The 19652-nt window shown below is 40.0% G+C and overlaps 1 protein-coding gene across 3 annotated transcripts in view; it reads right to left on the reverse strand.

The window, feature by feature from the left end:
* The window catches only part of naaladl2 (N-acetylated alpha-linked acidic dipeptidase like 2), a 308720-nt gene that overhangs the window by 37022 nt on the left and 252046 nt on the right, over positions 1-19652 (reverse strand). The gene's annotated exons all lie outside the window — the stretch shown is intronic.

The raw sequence follows: 19652 nt of genomic DNA on the forward strand, positions 1-19652 counted from the left end.
GAATTCAACTTGGGCAGCTACTAGAAATGGAGGTGGGTAAGTTGATGAGCAGCAGAGCCATATGCACCTTTTCGGGATGATCGAAGATTAGATAGGCTGTCACATTTGTCATGTCCCATGTGATTTTGTCCCTAAAGCACCATGACCATGGTGGTCAAAATCAGATACGATTTTTTCCAAAGTCAGAACAGCTTCGTGAAAGTTGCCATTTTATTCAAGCATGTGGATATGTCAGGGACTGAGATCCATGTCATGGGGCCATCTGGTAGTTGGGTGTCATCTGCATAGCAGTGACAGGAGAAACACTGCAAGAGGGATCAATGGACCCAAGAGGAAGGGGGAGGTGGGTGACTCTTTTCACTGGGAAACAATGAATACATCCAACCAAAAATAAACCATTCACATTTGAACAGAAGGAAAGACACTTAAATAAAAGGTTTGGTGGAGTTTGCAGGTCTTATTGTCTCTTTACGGTTTTCTACAATTGTGTACATTACAGTGTTTATTTAACACTTCTGTTAACTCAGCTTTCAGTTGGTTTGATGGGCTACTGGAACACACACACACACACACACGCGCGCACAAACAATCACTGCACACATTCTGGGTCTCATGGGAGGGAGCTCTCTCACTCCCATTCATCTTTAATACCTAGGAAACACAATGAAAACCTCCCTTCTCCCCCATCTGCCAATCATCCAGCCTTGATAACTCATCTTTTTGACTCCCTGAAGAAATATGCCTGCACACACACACAAATCCTTTTTGTGTGTGTTGACCTGTATCTTTGAGGTCTCCATGGTTTCCATTCTCGCCAAAATATCCAGCACTTCGACATCAGCAGCACCCTGGGAGAAGGCGCATCACATTTTCATGTCCATCTATTGATTAAATGGTAATGCCAATGAAATTTTCATCATATGCACTGTTGTGAAAGTATGTGTTAGAGAAAACAGAGCCACAGTAGCCCCTAAGATAACAAGAAAATAGGTATGAAACTGACAGGGCAGCAACATAAAAGGGGAAAACTGTGAAAGAGGGAAAAAAAAGAAAGAAGAAGGCAATAACAACATAAAACTAGGAGTACTCTTGTGCTATCACAATAAAAAACAAACATACAAAAAAAACAAAGCAAAAAGCCTTCAGCTGTTGGATGGTGATGATGGTTTCATCTGGTCTGACTTCGTTCGACATGGATTTTTATCCGACGTATGACCTTGTATGACTTTGTGTGCCTGCACGAGTTCCATTTATGTCTGCAAGTTTTATTTTATTTTTTTATTTTTTTATTTTGCATGCATACTAATAGGACATGCTAATATTTCAGCATGAGTGGGCATAAGCTCTCCTCAGTTACCCCAGAGGAGAAGGAGAAGAACATGAGCTCATCTGCAGGATTTAAAATCATATATATCTTTTAACAATTTCAATTTAAGGGCCATTTTGCCAAATTATAAATTTGTTTCTGGCTCCTCTAATTGGCTTTAGTGGGACTTGCAACACCACTGCAGGGCAGATTATGGGAGTGACTAACAGAGAGAGAGCCGAGTGAGAGTGGGGGAAGATGGGAATCGTGAGCGTTCATGAAAAGAGAGAAAAAGAAAGACATTTTTGAGCATCAAAGCAGTACAGCTTGCCAGTGTGTAAAATAATTAAAACCTGCAAAATGGAGGGAAGACTTTATAAGTCTTTGAAGCTATCAAAGAATCTAGAAAAGCAGTCGGTCAGTTAAGGTGGGAGATTTTCAACAAGCTCCATATGCAACAAAGTAAAGTGTCATGGTCCATAAAGCACTGAATTTCAATGTCCTGTAAATCTTTACGAGTACCTAGATCCAGACCGAAACGTGTGCACTGCTATTCCACTTCTGTCCGTGTGGTTGTTTCATGCTTTGCAGCACTTCATAATGCACTTTTGTTCTGCTGGATGCGGTAAAATATACAACAGATATACAACTGACTTTACCGAATAGTCATGATGAGTGTAGTCAGAAGTGAACCCATATAAATCACAGAAGCAATGTTTGAGCGACAGAGAGAGAGAAAGAGAGAGAGTGAGCGGGGCAAGGAGGGGTGAATCAATACCCTGCACCCTGGCGGAAACCTCTGAGGTCAAAAACTTTAGTAACCACCAAAGTGACGAAAACCGCAGTGAGCGTGTTGCTGAATCTTATTTTGGTCTCACTGGGGAACAGTGTGTGAGGTGAGTTTTTCACCCATTTAGACTTTAAGGGTTTGCATTATTGAGATGCTTGCCACAAGCTGGGATAAGTACAAGTTTCTGCTCCACTCGTGCCCCTCCACTTTTCCCATTTTTAGATTAGCTGGAAGTTAAAACAATGCCAGGCACGAACAGGAAGGCAAAAGTGGAGCTACTCAGTCTGAGCTTCAAAACAGCTCTTCAGAAATCTTCAGGCGATGTCACGGAGTCGAGGTTTATTTGTGGCCTATGGCTATGCTCGTAAGATTTTATCCAACCATTCACAGGGAACTCGTAAAAATGTACCAAACATCATCCATTCACTTCTTATGGGTGCGATTGGTTGGATGGCCATTCAATCTCTCAAACTTGACTTGATTTTCACTTTGCATTGAAGTGGGTGTATGTACGCTTGTGTGTGCCAAACGCTTCCATGGCAATATCCTTCACCCTCCATGCTTGCAACTGTTTTGGAGACATGCAAGATGGAGTAAGAAAATAGTATTCCTGCCTTGAACGGGCTGCATAAAAATGGTTAATTTCATTTGGAGAGTTAGTGAGAATAGAAATAGACTGATCCAAAGGAGCAGTTGATTTAATTCTTTCTCTTGTTTTGTAGAATATTTTCCCTCTAAATATTAAGACTTTTTCTTTGTGTCTATTTTGCCTATTTGTATCTTTTCCCAACAAATTTCTTTGTGAACACTATGTCTTTCCCCATCGCATGAAGCCAAGATCTTGCTATTTCCTTCAAATTTTTTCCATAGCTATCATTAATTTACAACTCACTTCAATTTTGCAGTTCCTGTCTTGTCGGAAAGTTGTTCTCTTGGCAAACCGCTTGAGACCAGAAGTCATCTTTTCACTGGATGTTTGGATATATACAAGCTTACTCACTGCAGCATTTCTGAGTACATCCACATAAAATTCAGAGTCCCATCCGGTCCAAACTAATTAATTTTGTTTTAATTTGACAGTACAATTAGCTGCTAATATTCATCAGCTCTCTTCTCATATTCTTTGATAAAGTTTAATTTTGTGCAGACTTGAGCATGTATGTTACTCAGCTTTCATGCCGGCCCCAGAGGTTAACTTCAGACTGGCTGTTCAGTCACTGAAAAAAAAAAAAAACAAAAACCACAAAACAAAACAACACAACAATTTCCACAGATTATTCTTGTGCCAAATCAGAAGCGATAACTTGTCTGCTTTGTAATGGAAGCGCCCTGTGCCATCTGTTTTTGGAACAATAACTAACCACTGCTGAAAATACTGATGCTCTTGTGCCTTCTCCCATCTTTGTTAAGTCTCAGAGTCAAGTTAATTGCTTGTTCAGACAGTTCCTCACCAGTGGAGTTATTGTTCATCCAACACCACCCACACAAGGAGGAAGGAGTTCCGACTGCTGTGTTCACACATTGTTTCATAATCTGGTTGATGCCATTAGTCTTAAAATGACGGGTGTAATCTCTTCTCCTCTATTACACTCTTAAATGTTTTTAACCTGCTTAAGCTTTGTTATAAATGAGATAAAATATTGTGCATTTATAATTTTAAAATAATACAAATGTATATTTTTTCCCTATTAGGGGTGTCCTCAGCTTTGTTTGATAATGCCACTTTTAATAGGATCAAATTATAAGGTTATAATACTGTACATTGTTCAAAATATTTTGCTAACACTTACATCACCCATTGAATTTTAGAGGTTGAAAAAATTGCTACACCTGAGTGTGAATTGAAATGATATATCCAATGTGTGCAAAGAATGAAATAATACTTTCTTCTTCTAAAAAATAAAATATGTAATAAAATTAAATAATATATATATATCAAGTCTGTCACAAATTCTTAAAGCTACTACACCTCTACAGGAAAAGATATTTGAGTGGCAAGACTAATGCACTTGAAGATTTCAGGCATGGAGACAAAAGTCAAAAGACCCATTTTTTTTTTTTTTTTTTGTACCTTGAGCTTTGCGATTCCACTTGTCTTGTACAATGACACCAGTGAGACATTCTACTTCAAACACGGTGCACTTCACTGAACTCCTTTTTCTCTCAGTTATGCAGTGGGGTCCAAAAGTGTGAGAGCATTCATATATTTTACACATGTGACTGATGATGCAGAGAGGGATGGAACAGTAACATTTTGTTTTGCTGAAATTTCATTATGAACTCCAGAGAGAGGGAGAATTACATTTTATTATTATTATTATTATTAGCAGCTCACATTCGGGGTGAAACAAATTTACTTTAATTCTACACACAGAACGGGTTTCAGCAATATTTTCCAAAGTTTGTGTGTGAAAAAAAATATGGACAGGTGCGAAGCAGAGACAGCAGCAACACAGATTTGTCACTCAACAATTGGTTTCATTGGAATAACTTAATAATCTCCTTCACATCATCTGACATTATCATACCATGACATTTTCAAAGGAGTCTATCCTACACACTTACAATTCCACCACTTTAAAGCAGCAGATGGAGCAACTGTTTAGTTGGTATTGTACAGAAAATGTGTTGACCTTTGCAATACCCCAACAGACGCAGTCTACCGTACGGCCCCCTCCTGGGGCTTCAATGCAGGCCTCTACCATTGTGAAGTTTACATTAGCAAAAATCTAAAAAGTTGTAAGCCAAGAAAAAGTCAACATAAATTAAAGGTGCCAACTACACCACCCATACAGTCTATTTACCAATAAACAAACAGCAAATAGCAGACTGCCAAATTAACAGTGATGAAATGGGATCAAATGTAATAAATTATTCAATTACTTTGATGTCGTAACTAAAAGAGTTGTACTATTTATTATGTTACTAACAGATTAGTAAGCAATCTTTAACCTATTATGCATTTATTTATTCTTTTTATTGTGGGGCTTTTATAACTGTATTTTATTCAGTAATTAGCAGAGGCAGCAGAGAGAGAGAGAGAGAGAGAGAGAGAGAGAGAGGCAGAGTAATGACCTGCCACATCGGTCCCAGGTCAGATTTGAACCCGGGACTCTGGGATTACATCGCACACACGCCAACCAAAGTAACTTTGCCAACACTTGTTGTGCTCAGTACGCTTTGCTTTGTGTTAGAAGGATAAAGTTTTGGTTTTACCTGCACCTCTTCAAATTTCCTTGATTTTGTGTGTATGGTCAGCTCGGGATGAGAACATTTTTGCCTGTAGCGAAACAAAAGTTTAAGTCCAGACTTCTCCCTCCTTTTATGGCCCTGTCCTTTTCTTTACTGTGTAAAATACTGAAACACTGGATTTTGCCCCAGGTGTTTGAAGGTGAAGCAGAACAATATTTGGATAGCAGAAAGAATTCTATAAAACTTTCAGTAATGTACAAGGTTCAAAGTTTGAAATTCATCTTCCTTTGCTTTCTTTTCTATTTTAAACAACTTTCTAAACATCAAACAAGATTGCAGGCTTTAATTGGGGCCCCATGCAAACTAAATTGCTAAAAACCTTCTGTGCCAATTACATTGCTACGCTGTAACTGAACAAACATTGAGTAAGCTGTTGAACAAATGGTCTTGGTGATCACTTTCTGTTCCATATATCTTCGAGGCTTGGTATTAAAAGTATAAAAAGGTCACGTTTCTGGTCAGAAGAAGGAATCATACAGTGGATGAGCAAGTATCTTACCGTGCTATTCCTAAAATTAATAAATCATTCAATGTGGTGCCATGTTTGATCAAGCAGTAATTTTATCCAGACGATTTTTCACAGAATCATCTAATCTTTAATCAGTGTATCTCTGCTGGTATATAAAAGATAGGCCTCTGGTGCTCTGTGCTGAACTCTGCCATTCTGTTGCTTTGCTAAAACCAGTTTTCAGCTCTGGGAAATATGAAGCAGCTCAGATGAGCAGGCCAGCAGCTTAATCATTAGGCCTGATGGATGAAGGCCTGAGCTGGGCAAAGGGGGAGGAAGAGAGGCATGGTGGAGGAGGATGAGCATTAGACAAGAAGGATGGTGAGAGATGGAGTGTAAGTGGGAAAGAAAGTGTGGTTGAGAGTGATTTACAGGAGGCGCAATGGAGGGAGAGAAACAGAGAGAGGGATGAGCAGAGGGGAGACATGAAGGTGGCCACAGAGGAGGATCCGTCTAACAAATTACCTTCTCCTCCATTACAAAGGCTGTCAACCTGGATGCCTCTGTCAGCTTTCATACACACTCACGCCCGTCTCCATGGCACACACAAAACACCGGGAGACATAACCTCACACATGCGTCCTAGCCAAAGCATACATACAGCTCTCGCATTTGCTTCGCCACACATGCACGCACCCGTGCACTCTCCCTCTTGTTAACAGATGATAAAGGAGGTTGTCATCACGGCGATCCTGACTGCTGCTGTAGTAACGTCATAGCAACTCCAGAGTGTGTTGGACGGAAGTGACTGTAGCTGTCAGCCGCTCATGTTTTACAGCGTGCTGTCCTAAATGGGACTGCTATGACAGAATGTGTGGCTGCTTGGTTGGCTGACTGACTCCCCCCCATAGGATAACTGTCCTCTCCAGCACAACCTGCAACTTCACCAGCTGCTCAGAAAGTTCCAAAAATTTACAAAGAAATTCATCACCTATTTTATAACCTATTAACATTTTTTACTTCTCCTGTGGCATGTTGCTTTTTTCAAATATTCTTCATTGAAATCACATATTGGGGACTTATACATTCATATGTGGATTTATCTGGTGGGCATTAGTATGCTTCTGTTTTCTTCAACTTGACGTTAAGTGAATATCAGGACTGCTTTGGTACTTATTACGTCCAGGTTTAGTTTGCTTTAAAAACTGCATGTGACGATGGAATGACAGCTGTCACCCATGGGTTTACCATCGCTGCCAGCTCTCATATGCACACTCCTTGTCTTTAACTCATGGCAAACTGCAGCCAATCCACTGACGAAAACCCAAGACGCTGCTTTGGGGCTTTGGGGCTTACAGAACACTTAGTGCGTGTTAACCTGTGGATTTTACTGCTGCCTGCCGAGTTTGATAATACCTGCTGCTGAAGTCTGGTGGATAGTAAAATAAGTTCATTGTTAGTGTAGCATCTGAACAAATATGACAGGGAATTAAGTTCAACTTGCTTTCATCAGTCTTGTCAGTTTTCCAGCCCAACCTTTTGTCACTGCGGAGTCTGCAGTCAGTGGTGCTGATAAATCGTAGTACATTACAAGGGCATACTTCTATATATTGTCCATAACATTTACATAATCTCTCCGCACAACACAGGCCAGGTCAGCAGTACCACACACCCATTCTCCAAAATTATCATGCAATTGAATCAAAACCTCTATCTAACATTTTCAGTAAAAATTGGACATATTGTCCTGAGGGAGGATTTATGACAGCACTGATGCATTGCAGAGCATCAGTTTGAACTGGAAGAAGCTTCTACACTGCCAAATGAAAAGTAGTTTTGTTTTCTTTATTACTCAATAAACAAAAAATAGCTGCAGCAAAGGGTATATCTATCATCGCCATAGCTGCCATTATACGAGGGCGGACAAGTTCCACTCGCTTTTTAAACCATTCGTTTGGATCCTCCCCAACTTTCATCTTGACAATCAGTCCATCAGTCTGTCCACTCAGTGCTGTTTTCAGAGCATCAGTGCCACATTATCAAATCAAACCCAAATCAATCAAACTCCGGTACACGTTCTCTCTTCTACCGGCCACTCCTTGTGTATACTACTACCTTTTTTTTTACAAACCTTTTCATATAATTGTTACTGTAGCTTAGACTGGTCTGTTTTTTGGCTGCCAGTCTCTTGTTTTGATATATTTGGGCCCCAGAAAACATGGACATAAGGAGCTTTCTTTAAAAGAAGAAGATAGTGAGTCATTACTGGAAGCAGTCCATTAACTTCTGCTAACTATGTGACTATTCAGAGACAACTCTGAATAGTCTTAAAAACAATTTCTGTAATTACAAAATCCACCCTTAATTTTTCACATAATAGTCAGAACTAAGTCATTAGTAAAACATATATATATATATATATATATGTGTGTGTGTGTGTGTGTGTCATATATGTATATATAAACTATTTGTGGGCAGGACATACAGATCAACATCTTTACAGCAAAAATAAAAAAGAAAAGGTACAGAAGTTGGATAATGACAGTGCATCGTGAGAAAAGGTGTTCTCAGTACGACCTATACAGGAGCAAGTGTTGATGAGCAGAGAGTTTAAGCGCTGACATTTAAGCGCTGGAGGCATTTCACAGATGGTATGGCAAGGTGATTTTCCCCTATTATTATTTTTAAAGACATTAGATTTGAAGGGTATGTCTTGCCAGCCAGTCTCAGTGCCACCAGCAGCTCACATTTTACATGATGGGCAGGTGAACAAGAATGATATTGATGTGTGGTGAAGGCTAAGTGATTGTACTTGTCAATTAAAGTAAATTTTTATTCATATAGTCAGTTCACGGCAAAAGTTCTACCCATCCCCTTTCCAAGTGAATATCCTATTATTTCCATGTATCTATAAATATTTTATTTAAGTAGCTAATTGAAATTAAAGAAATTGGTTGCTCACTTTATTCTAGCCTGTACTGCATATTTCTGCAGTACAAAGTAGTGTTTCTCAAGCTTGGTGGTTGAGCTTTGAAATGCAGAAGTTTGGTAATTCAGAGATTTATGGTGGTGGTGTGTCATAAGTTTAGAAAGAAAAACACAATGATAGACATTTTCACTCTTGTGGGAAACTAACTAAACAAAGGCTAAAAAGGGACAGACAGATCCTGTGCATGATATTAAATACAATCTCCTATCTTCACTATACATTTGGCCTTCTGCTAATCTGAAACTTTTGCCTGGATCCTATTCGCAAACATGAGCTGACATTTTACTGCTCTTGGCTTCACTTCTGTTTAACTGTTGCTTTAAGAATTGATTTTAAGACCTTTTTGATGACTTGCAGAAGCCTGAGAGGACATGCCCCAAGCTATCTCTCAGATTTTCCACTGCCCAGTGTCTCTTACAGCTCCTCCATATAATCAGATGTGATGCTTCTAGTTGTTCCAAGGTCTACATTGATTTAAAAAAAAAAAAAAAAAAAGATAATTTGCAGCCTCGCCTTCATTACAGTAGCCAAATAAACAATTTTCATGACACCATAAACCATTGTTACCAAAGAGGCAGAAAAGGAACAAAAACAAGGAGGGACATTGCCCAATAAATTCAGAGGGATAGAGAGGAGTTTGGGTAATTGTAAAGCTAAAGAAAGTAGCAGATCTTTAACATTGCAGCAGAAATTCTTACCGCAGCACAGTAACAACCACTAAACCCCTTCACTTTTTCAAGTTTATTCTGTGGTCTGGCACCCCAGTAGTATTGATAATAGCTTTACAGAGATTTCAGATGGATTAAAATATATGAATTTAACATAATACGTGGAGAAAAAAACCCCAACAAACTAAAGAGCTACAGCTGTGTTTGAGTGGAGGATTCTGATGAGACACTGCTATGTTCTTGGATTTCAAGGTGAACCTGATGGATTCATGTAAATGACTCAGAAGCAGACATTTTTTTCCCATTACATCTTAACGGTCCTCAAATTCAGCCTAAAATAACGTGCCTTGAGGGAGTGGGCAAGTTTAATTACATGCCTTGTATCCTCCTGTTTTCCACACATTTAGTTGAAGTGCTTTCAGCATGAAGTGGAAATCCCACAGTGATTACTCATTATATTTACATGTGCTGGATATATTAAGTATTCATATGTGAATGTGTATGAATATGAAAGCTGTGCTTTTCAAGCTTGGCTCATGAACTGTATATGCAAGGTATATGTGTCTGAAAATATCAATTCAAATATAGGTACTACGGTAATCGGCCCTGTGGATTATTCATTACATCATTCATTATATGTTCATTATTCACACCATGAGGGAGGGTAGATGCGTTGGAAAAAAGTGGGGAAAAAGTGAAAGACGCAGAAGGAGGGCAGATGTTTGGACATGGTAAAATGGATCGGGAGGCTGTACTATGCAGGTGTCTGGCTGTCCATCAGTGAGCCGTTCTCCTATAGCAGGTGGCAGGCCCATTAATGGAAGGTCCCTGCGTGAAAACAGCGGCAATAGGTTTTAATGATCGTGGATCTCGAAATGGGCGACTACATCTGACTCTGTAGCCGGGCTGAAAAAGTTGCAAAAGCAAAGTGGAGTTATGTCTGTGCCTTAAAGGAAATGTAGCTTCAGATCCTCCAGACGTTACTGCCATGGATTTATAACCACGTCTGTGATGATGATGATGATGATGGTGGTGATGAGCATCTAAATAGAAGTCTGAAGCGACACAGTTTGTAATATGGGCGAATCATCCATCCTCAATGCTCCTAAGGCTCAAGTTACAACACAAAGAGAAGTTCAGTCTTCAACACACAAGCCAACGCTTTGATGTTAGAGAGTAGATAAGCCTGTGTGTTTCCCTCCTCCTTTCTAGCTTTGCTTGATCTCCATTATAGGCGTTTTGCTGTAATGTTTTCCCTCTTCTTGAGCGTTTATCAACAAGGCAGCTGGTGAGGCTGGAGAGCAACAGCACTGCAGAAAATCAGCACAATAATTAGATTACAAAAGCTTTTGTTTGATGGGGGACACCGTTCTAGGTCATGCTTCCGCATATACAAAGGAATAAAGATTCACATTAACGGTATTGTTATGCTTTTGCTGATTGATCTTATTGTGCGGTAAATGGCAGGCCTTTTAAAATTCTGGATCCTCTCAAAAACTGATTGATGGGATTGGCTGAAAAGCCAGCAACATTTAGATGTCCTCAAAATACAACACAAACGAAAGATGCACGCACCACCAATTAGTGGGAAGCTGTGATTTGAGACTCAATATCTACTTCCTTGCTATTTAATTCACGTACTTGATTACTCATCTGACAAAAACAACATGTTTTTCATCTTATGATTACTATGAAGCATCCTGTGATCAGAGCTGACAGCCAGTCTGATCTGACCTGTATTAGTTACACACATAGACATGAGACCTGGAGCAAAGACACTACCTGAGCTGATAAGACATCTTATAATTTAGACCCAATCTGCAAAAGGGGTCTCGCGTCCGGTCTTTAGCCCTGTGAAATCCTGGCAACGTGTCTTCAGTGCTCTGATCACAGGTCGACAGCTCTGAGCTGCTGTCACTCTGACAGACAAGTCCATTGTTTGTGCATGAGGAAGACAGAGATAAAGATTAAGAGTGGGTGAAAGAGTTAGATGCAGAGAGAGAGCAGGGCAAGGAGGGGTCAAATGAATCAATCCACTGCCCACAGCTCAACCTTACAAGGCTCGATTTGGTTAATATACAAAAATGATTTTAGTAAATGATGAAACTGGTGCACGATTCATTACACAGTGGGAGAGGATGTCAAATGACTAGGCAGTCCTTCAATCTGCCACACGTTTACATATTCATCCTCTCACTGCTACCAAATAGGTGTGCACTACACTGCTTTTCTACAGACGGGCTGGCTTTGATGAAAATGGACTGGATTAAAAACTATTCATTCCAACTTCTGAAGAAAACTGAATTAATTCACCGACAGTAAAGTTTGCCGCTCTACAGATTGGTGAAAATGGTTCCTTGGGTACTCAAGGGTCAATTCAAACATGAGACATTATCAGTTTTATTTCACAACTTGTTCCCGGCCTTTAGAAACATCTAAAGTTACAGGCAGAACTAACCTTTGTTAATTGCACTTTTTTGCCCCCCCCACCCACCCCTGCCTTTTTTTACATCACCTGTGACAGAACTTTCCATTCAGAAATGCTTAGCCCCCTTTTCTGAACTCACCTGAAGCCATTTGCGTTCTATAATGTGAGACGAGAATCAGAAGTTAAGTGGAGTCACAGAATGTTAACCCACTGAAAAAAGAAATAGAAGTATTCCTCCTATTCATCATCTTAACCTTTGTGCATTTTAATGTGAAATGAGTGTCTCATTTGTGTTTTTTCTTTATCATTTTCTCTTGTCTTTTGTTATGAATTCTTGCTCTTTTCTTTCTTCCTGTATATGACTTACAGGTTTGTTTATTTTTCATTCCATTTCTCTGTGAGACGGCTCTTGGGCATTTTCTTCTATATTTGCATGCATTTTCTACCTTGCCATTCTCCCCCTGCCACTGTTTTGAAGCCAATTTTTCACATTTTTCTTTTCTTTTCTTTTTTTTATATTATGTCATGTATTTGCACAAGTTTCAACTAAAATGTATCGTGCCAGTATGTATCGGAGAAACCTTTTTGGGAGCTGCTGGACATCAGTGGCAATAAACTTTAAAACCAATGACCCAATGCCCCCCCCCACCCAATGAGGACACCCTCTGTTACTAACAGAAGAATGAGATACTGTATTGTGATTCTTGTTGATTCTGCATGTGGGGAAGGGGTTTGAGACAAACGTCAACCTCTTCGCTTGCAAGTAATTTTACAATTGGGAACAATGCCTCATTTATAATTAATCCCTAACTAACACAGTTGTTCCTACTCAGACCTTCCAAGGTCCATTGTGTGTGCCCAGCAGCGTGCAACAGGGACAAGCAAGAGAGCAGGCCAGGGCACTCGGTTGTTGGTGAGATCAATGCCAACCTCGCCTTGGCAAGTCTGGGAAGGGCAGCTTGAACAAAAATGCCACGCTTTAAAAAATTTGCGAACACAGACGGTGAGACGCACCAAGGGAAATAAGAAGACAAGAGGAGAGCTAGGACAAGAGAGGGGAAGAGACGCCTGTTGCTACCTGCCACCCCGAACCCTCCCAAACGAGTTGTGTCTAAAACTGCACTTGACAAATGAGTGTTGGGATGCCGAGCATAGGCACAGTCCCTGAGCTACAACACTAACAATGCACATACAGCAATCCACAGAGAGAAACGGGCTCGCTGTGCAGTGGTGTGTGTTTTGTGTATGTGAGGGAAAGAAAGTGATGGGGAGAATGAGAAATGTACATTTGGCTTGAGAGTGGTGAAACAAAATTTCATTTGAAAAGAATAATAAAGACCAATCCAAAGATGGCTTCATTCATAGAAATTATATTTATGAAAAAGTTGAAGAAAGACCAAGATGGGATTTAAAATTTGTCTCTTTCAGTAGAATCTCCTGCTGTGCATTTCAGGTCAGGCCACACATCAGCGACACCTGACGGGTTTGATAGCACATCTGTGGTAAAGTCTGTGATATCACAAATTGAGCTGTTGCCAGATACATGTATGTGCTATACTGCTGTCAGCCAGCAGTATGGAGCAGGGCTGGACAACAATAAATAACCCATTAAAAATTGTGCTGTTGTTGTTTTTTCTTTTTTTTTAAAACCACTATCATTCAGTTGTCGTTGTACAAATTAGTTTGAGTTGCTCAACTTTAAAAAGGTTGAAAGTTCAATGAACTTTTTGACTGGCAGACGCTATCTCTTACGTCTTTCTACTTTCAACTTAGCTTTTAAAGTAGAATGACTTTTAAGTTTTAAACCAAATTTTTCCAAACATATTCCAGAACAAAGCTCATACTACTTTTACTTTGTTGTGTGCTGTCGTTGTTCTTAGGTGGCGCAATCTACCGTGCAGAGAGAGAAGGGATAGTGAAGGTCTTTGTTCTGCTCTATGGAGGCACCTCCGAAACCGAAACTTTAAAGGGAGTTTTTTGTTTGTTTGTTTTTTTGTGTTTTTTTTATGTCAGGATAAATTATTTTCTGATAAGTAATGGCACTGCCTGACATTTGCCAACACACAAAAGGTAGAAGAGAGGTCACACAGTCTGTCTTGCTTCCTTTAAACTCCTCCAAATCTGAATATTTAACATGGGGAATAACATCCCCGCCACCTCCCATTTGCCCTTCATCATGACATGTTATGTCAGTGCTTCCTTGGCCTTGTATTTTTATGTAACTGTCATTCTGCCGCCTCACTCGCCCTCTCTCTTTTTACTACTTGCACAAATTACATCTGGCACTTTGCCTGATCTCCAAGGATGTGATGATTGAGGCCAAATGCCAGCCCTATTTCTTCTCTGTCCACCGTTTCTGCAGTCATACTCACATGCACAAACATTTTCATGAATGCTTTTGCTTTGATGACAATAATCTATGACTGGTGGTGGTATTTTTTAATTTTTTTTAAACATTTCATTATGCAAAACACATCATATTTCTATTACTGTTGCATCCGGCAGTCTGAGAGGCTGTTTGAGTAGCGCTGAAGTGGGGAGTGTAGAAGGGGAGGTGTGAGGCAAAGGCAATAGTTGAGTTAAAACGTAGAGGAGCTTACTTGCTTACCTAGTTACCTAGTAAGTTTTGCAGTTTGCGATAAAATTGTGATTTTTCCTCATAAGCTATCATCTTATCATCAAACAAACAAACAAACACAAATTTGCCTTAAAATGTGTAAATATTGAAGTGACAAAGCTGGAATTGTATCATTGTTGCAGAACCACAAAGAGGGGCTTTTCTCATTATATAATTAGTTTGATTTGTTGGACTTGTGGGGATGTTTTCTATCAGCACTATCTAAAAATACTAATAATCTACAGCAACAGAGTTTGGTCGTGTTAGTTACAACTCCACAAGGGGTCTCAGGGAACTTAAAATAATGCAAAAAAGCAATTAAAAGCAGCTAATTAGCTATATACAGCTAGGCATGCGGCAAAATGAATACATTTCTAGTACCTCTATTGAGCGAGGAGACAAGCATCATCTATGTTTAAAACTTTTCTCAATACATGCCCTTGTCAGCCTCTTATGTGCATAAAAGACTCAAAGCTCTATCTTTGCTAGCTTCGGACCAAATTAATAGGGGACAATAGGTGTCAAATTTCATATCGTACCATGTCTCTTTCATTCATTCATCTTCTACCGCTTATCCATTTCTGGGTTGCAGCAGGTGCTGGAGTCAATCTCAGCTCGCTGTGGGCGAAGGCGGGGTCAGGCTGGACAGGTCGCCAGTCCGTCACAGGGCCAACACACAGAGACAGACAGAGACCAACAACCACTCACATTCACACTCAGACCTACGGACAGTTTAGAGTCACCAGTTAACCTAAACATGATGTCTTTGGATGGTGGGAGGAAACCCACGAAAACACGGGGAGAACATGCAAACTCCGCACAGAGGGGCCCAGGCCTGGGAACCGAACCGGCGACCTTCTGAGGCAAGAGCGCTAACCACAATTCCGGCGTAATGCCCGGAATGTATGTCACAAAAATTTGAGTCACATAAGTGATGTGCCCTTTTTTTGGGTCTTTAAGTCACTGGTAAGTTTCCCCTCTTCTCTGTGCAGATGAATCAAGAAGTTGTCAAACGGAAAAAATTTGAACATCAAGAACAAACCCTTTTAGCTAAGCAATCACTGACCAGCAGGGACGGAATGGACTTGAAGGTCGCCTGCACAGTTGACAATAACAGTATATGAGAAACAGACCAACAACCACTCACACTGACAATTCAGAGTCACCAGTTTACCCAAACATGATGCCTTTGGATGGCGGGAGGAAGCCAGAATAACTGGAGGAAACCCACACAGGCATGGGGAGAACATGCAAACTCTACACAGAAAGGCCCCAGGCCTGGAACTGAACCTAATGATGCTAACAACTATGCCGCCGTGCTGCCCTCTTAAAGCACAGTGGGTGCAAAAACATTATAATGTCCCTATGAAAGAAACAACCATGGATCTAAATGCAGAAAACACACAGAAAAACACACGGCTATGCTTTCTTTTAGAGAAAAGGAACTTGAATTTTGGAATTTGAAAACCCTTTTTAGCTGTTCAGTTTGGGGAGCATCATTGACTCTTAGTGTGAAGCTGCTGCAGGAAAGAGGGAATAGATGGAAGAAATGTACATTGTGAAAATGATGGGAAGCATAAACTGAATCCTAAAAGCACCAAATCAAGTCAAAAGAACAAGACGCCAGTTTAATGGTGCTCCAACTTGCTGAGAGGTAATTTTATAAATGAGCCCTCTTCACTTAGTGTGCATTTTACTAATATGATGAAACACGTTTTATTAATTATTGAAAATTCTATGTCTAAATAATGCATCCTCATAAATATTTTGATTAATGATACATTTAAGAGTGCTCTTCAAATACTAAAAATTAAAAAAAAAAAACAAAAACAAAAACAAATATCTGAATTCATTATGTTTGCATCACGATTTGTTTTGCTTTGAAACACAGTCCTCAAGAGAACAGGTGTTACAATGTATTTGCAGCCACACATATGTACATTTGAAGCCACACTAACCAGAAATGTATAAAACAAACAGAATCAGACAGTCATCTCACCACATTGATGGTCCCAGTTTGTGGCCAGCCCACAGCTCCAGGATTTATACTTCTACTCTTGTCATTCTTTGTTTTGTTTTAGTTTTTTTTTTTTTGCCCTATTTTGCTTGTCTCGCTTTCTCTCATTCTCTTTCTCAATCAGCTGCCATTTTGCTGCTTTTGAGGAAACGGCAAACAAATCATGCCTGAATTCCAGAGGGCAGCAAATCAGGATGTAGGTGGTGGTAACTTGGGCGGCACAGTAGTTCAGCAGCAAACAAATAGAGCACGGTCACCTGCCTGTTTAGGCTAAGTGGTGACTCTTGATTGCCTATGGGTGTGAGTGTGTCAGCTGGAATGCTTGTATGTCTCTATATGTCGGCCAGGGTGGACCTGGCCATGCTGAACATCAGCTGGTATTGGCTCCAGCCCCTGACGACCTGCTTAATTGGTAATGGCTGGATGAAACCAAGCCATAACTGCTGGCTGTTAAATTTGCTATAAAAGAATTGGTTGGAGAGAGCTGCTCATCCTTTTATAATTTGGCCTGAGCAATTAAAAATCTAAAAGAGCTCTAAAGGTAGGACATACTGGCATGATTGTTTGGGCCATTTTCACCTTTATTTATTTATTTATTTATTTTATTTCACTTAAACCCACACTAACGGCTCCAAAAAGTAAAACCTGTGGGTCTCCGGGACATTGTTTAAAGGTACTAAAACAGACCTCGTCGCTGCACACTGTTGAATTATTGCTTACACATCTAGAATGAATATACCCACAACTTTTAAATCAGCTATGCTCTGATAAAGCACATGGATGTTCCTGAGAATGCCACCCGGCCTTGTTCCCTACGATGGAGGAGGAGACTGCCACTCCATTAGCCGATGTTTGCTGTTAATAAAGTAATGGAAGGGTGCAACGCACACCTTTCTTTGCTCTTTTTATTGCTTACCTGACATCACTAGAATCCAGTTTCATTCTGGCTGCCAGTTTGGTTTTCATACACCATAGATATTCCTACTGTGTGACCTTCTCTCCTGGTGAGTTAATTTCTTATTGATAGCATTTATTAACCCCTCTGTAGTCAACCTTAAATTAACTGAGTACACGACAGTTAACTCTACCTTCTTCATGCCACCACCAGCTATTTGTGCCCCCCCTGCTAATCCCGTTCCTCCCACACAGGTCATAGGTAATCAAGCTTTGATGGCCAGGTGGTTATTGGATGTGGTAGAGGTGACCAGTACCGACTGAAAGGGTACGGCCCTGAGGAGTGTAGGAGCTCGATTGGTAATGGACCTCTGCTGTCCTCCTTCCCTCTCTGCCTGCACTCTTCCAGGAGCTCACCTCTAATTCAACCTTCAGCCTGCCAGCTGGCCTGAGCCCCTTCACCGACACTCCTACTCACTTTACAACTTGCAACGAACTTAGCATGAATGTGTTCTGCTCTTAACTTCTGCTTTTGAGTTGCAACAAGACATTCCCCCCAATTCACCAGAAAGAAAAGGCTTGTTTTTTTCTTTTTTCTTTTTTTTTTTGGGAGAAACTTGTTGTTGTTGCCACACACTCTGCTGTCCCAAATTAAACAGTTTCTTTCCCTTCTTTCACTCTATGCAATGCTGAATAAATTTCCCTTTTTTGTTTATCTGAGTGTTCTGAGTAGCTGAAAAACACAGTAGGTTGATATAGTCCTGCCAGGCAGGACAAACTATGCGTAATTTCAAACATTTGAGGAGCCAAGACAAGAACGTACCAGGAAGAAGTGTCTTCATTTAGAGCCAGCCCTCCATAAAAAATGCCAGTGAGCATGATGTAATCTGTAAACTGTGACAGCTATCCTACAGTGCTTGACAGCTGTGGTGAACTGGTGGCATTTTAAGCAATGAGTGTTCCTCTAAACAGTGAAGGCTATTTTAAAAAGGCCCAATCTATTAGCTGAAGATAAAAATCTGTTTTCGGTAATAGCTTCCATAAGTGACGTGTATCTTATCTTTGACTTTTACAGAGGGATCCTTGTAAAGGAGAAACTAAGTTGTAACTTTTATTGCAATTGAAGACTATAAGAACAGAAGATGTTATTATATTTAACAAATTGCTTTACACCCTTACATACATATATATGAATTCTGTGCAGTATAAAAAAGGAAAAAAAGGAGGTGCTTATTAGAAGGAGACTTTTGTTTGTGCATGCTAATGCAACCGGCTATTAATAGAGACCGGGCGTCTATTAAAATGGAGGCCACTGTTAGAGGAAATACGGTATTCAAATGACATTCAATATATTCTGACATTCATTCCATAGATCATATAAACTTCATGATAAAGCAGGGCTTTCTTCTTCAGATCCGCTATGCTGGGAATTCAAGTCAAAACAGTTGTTACTGCTCCTGCACAGCTAGTTTCATTGGCAGAGAGTATCATTGAATATGGTTGAGCTTTGATTGTCGCGATTAAAATGGATGGTGACTTTTTTGCTTTACTTACCTAATGACCCTGGCAATTTCAGCTGCTATGCCAGCTAAGTGACTGACAGCAGTTGGCTTGCAGTTGCTTAGCAACAATGTTCTGTGCTCTGATTTGAGTCAGTAAAATAAATTTAATGCAGCATAAAGCTGGAAATCAAAAAAGAGAGAGCTTGGCTAAATCTTTGGAAATATATACGTATATATATATATATATATATAAAAAAAAAAAAACAACCCAAACAGCGCAAACAGATTCGGTAGCTTGGACGTTAAAAGGAGGTTGAGTTAAAGCTGAAGTCTTACAAAATGTATGATGCACAGTCGTACCATGAATGATCCAATATTTAGAAAAACAGAAGAATATGTCCAATATTAACCACAGTTCAGATGTCTTTGCTGCTGCATGATGAAATCTTGGTTTGTTAAACTTCTAACAGATGTTTGATCACAAAGGAAAAGATCATTGGCAAAGACTTCATGTTTGTGAAGAGAAATGTACTGATATCATGCCGGTAAGATATCCAACACAGACACTCTGATCGGTATCATTTTCCTCACATCAACGCCTTCACCATGACAGACAAAGTTCTTGACGTGCAGGCAAAATTTAATGGCATGCCGCAGAAGTTAAAGGCCTGGGATTCTTCATTCCTGTATGTAACACAGGAAGTGGGACTCTCACTTGGAGCAGAGAGCTGGACATTCTGG

This window comes from Echeneis naucrates, chromosome 4 (assembly GCF_900963305.1).
Source record: "Echeneis naucrates chromosome 4, fEcheNa1.1, whole genome shotgun sequence".
Lineage (NCBI taxonomy): Eukaryota > Metazoa > Chordata > Actinopteri > Carangiformes > Echeneidae > Echeneis > Echeneis naucrates.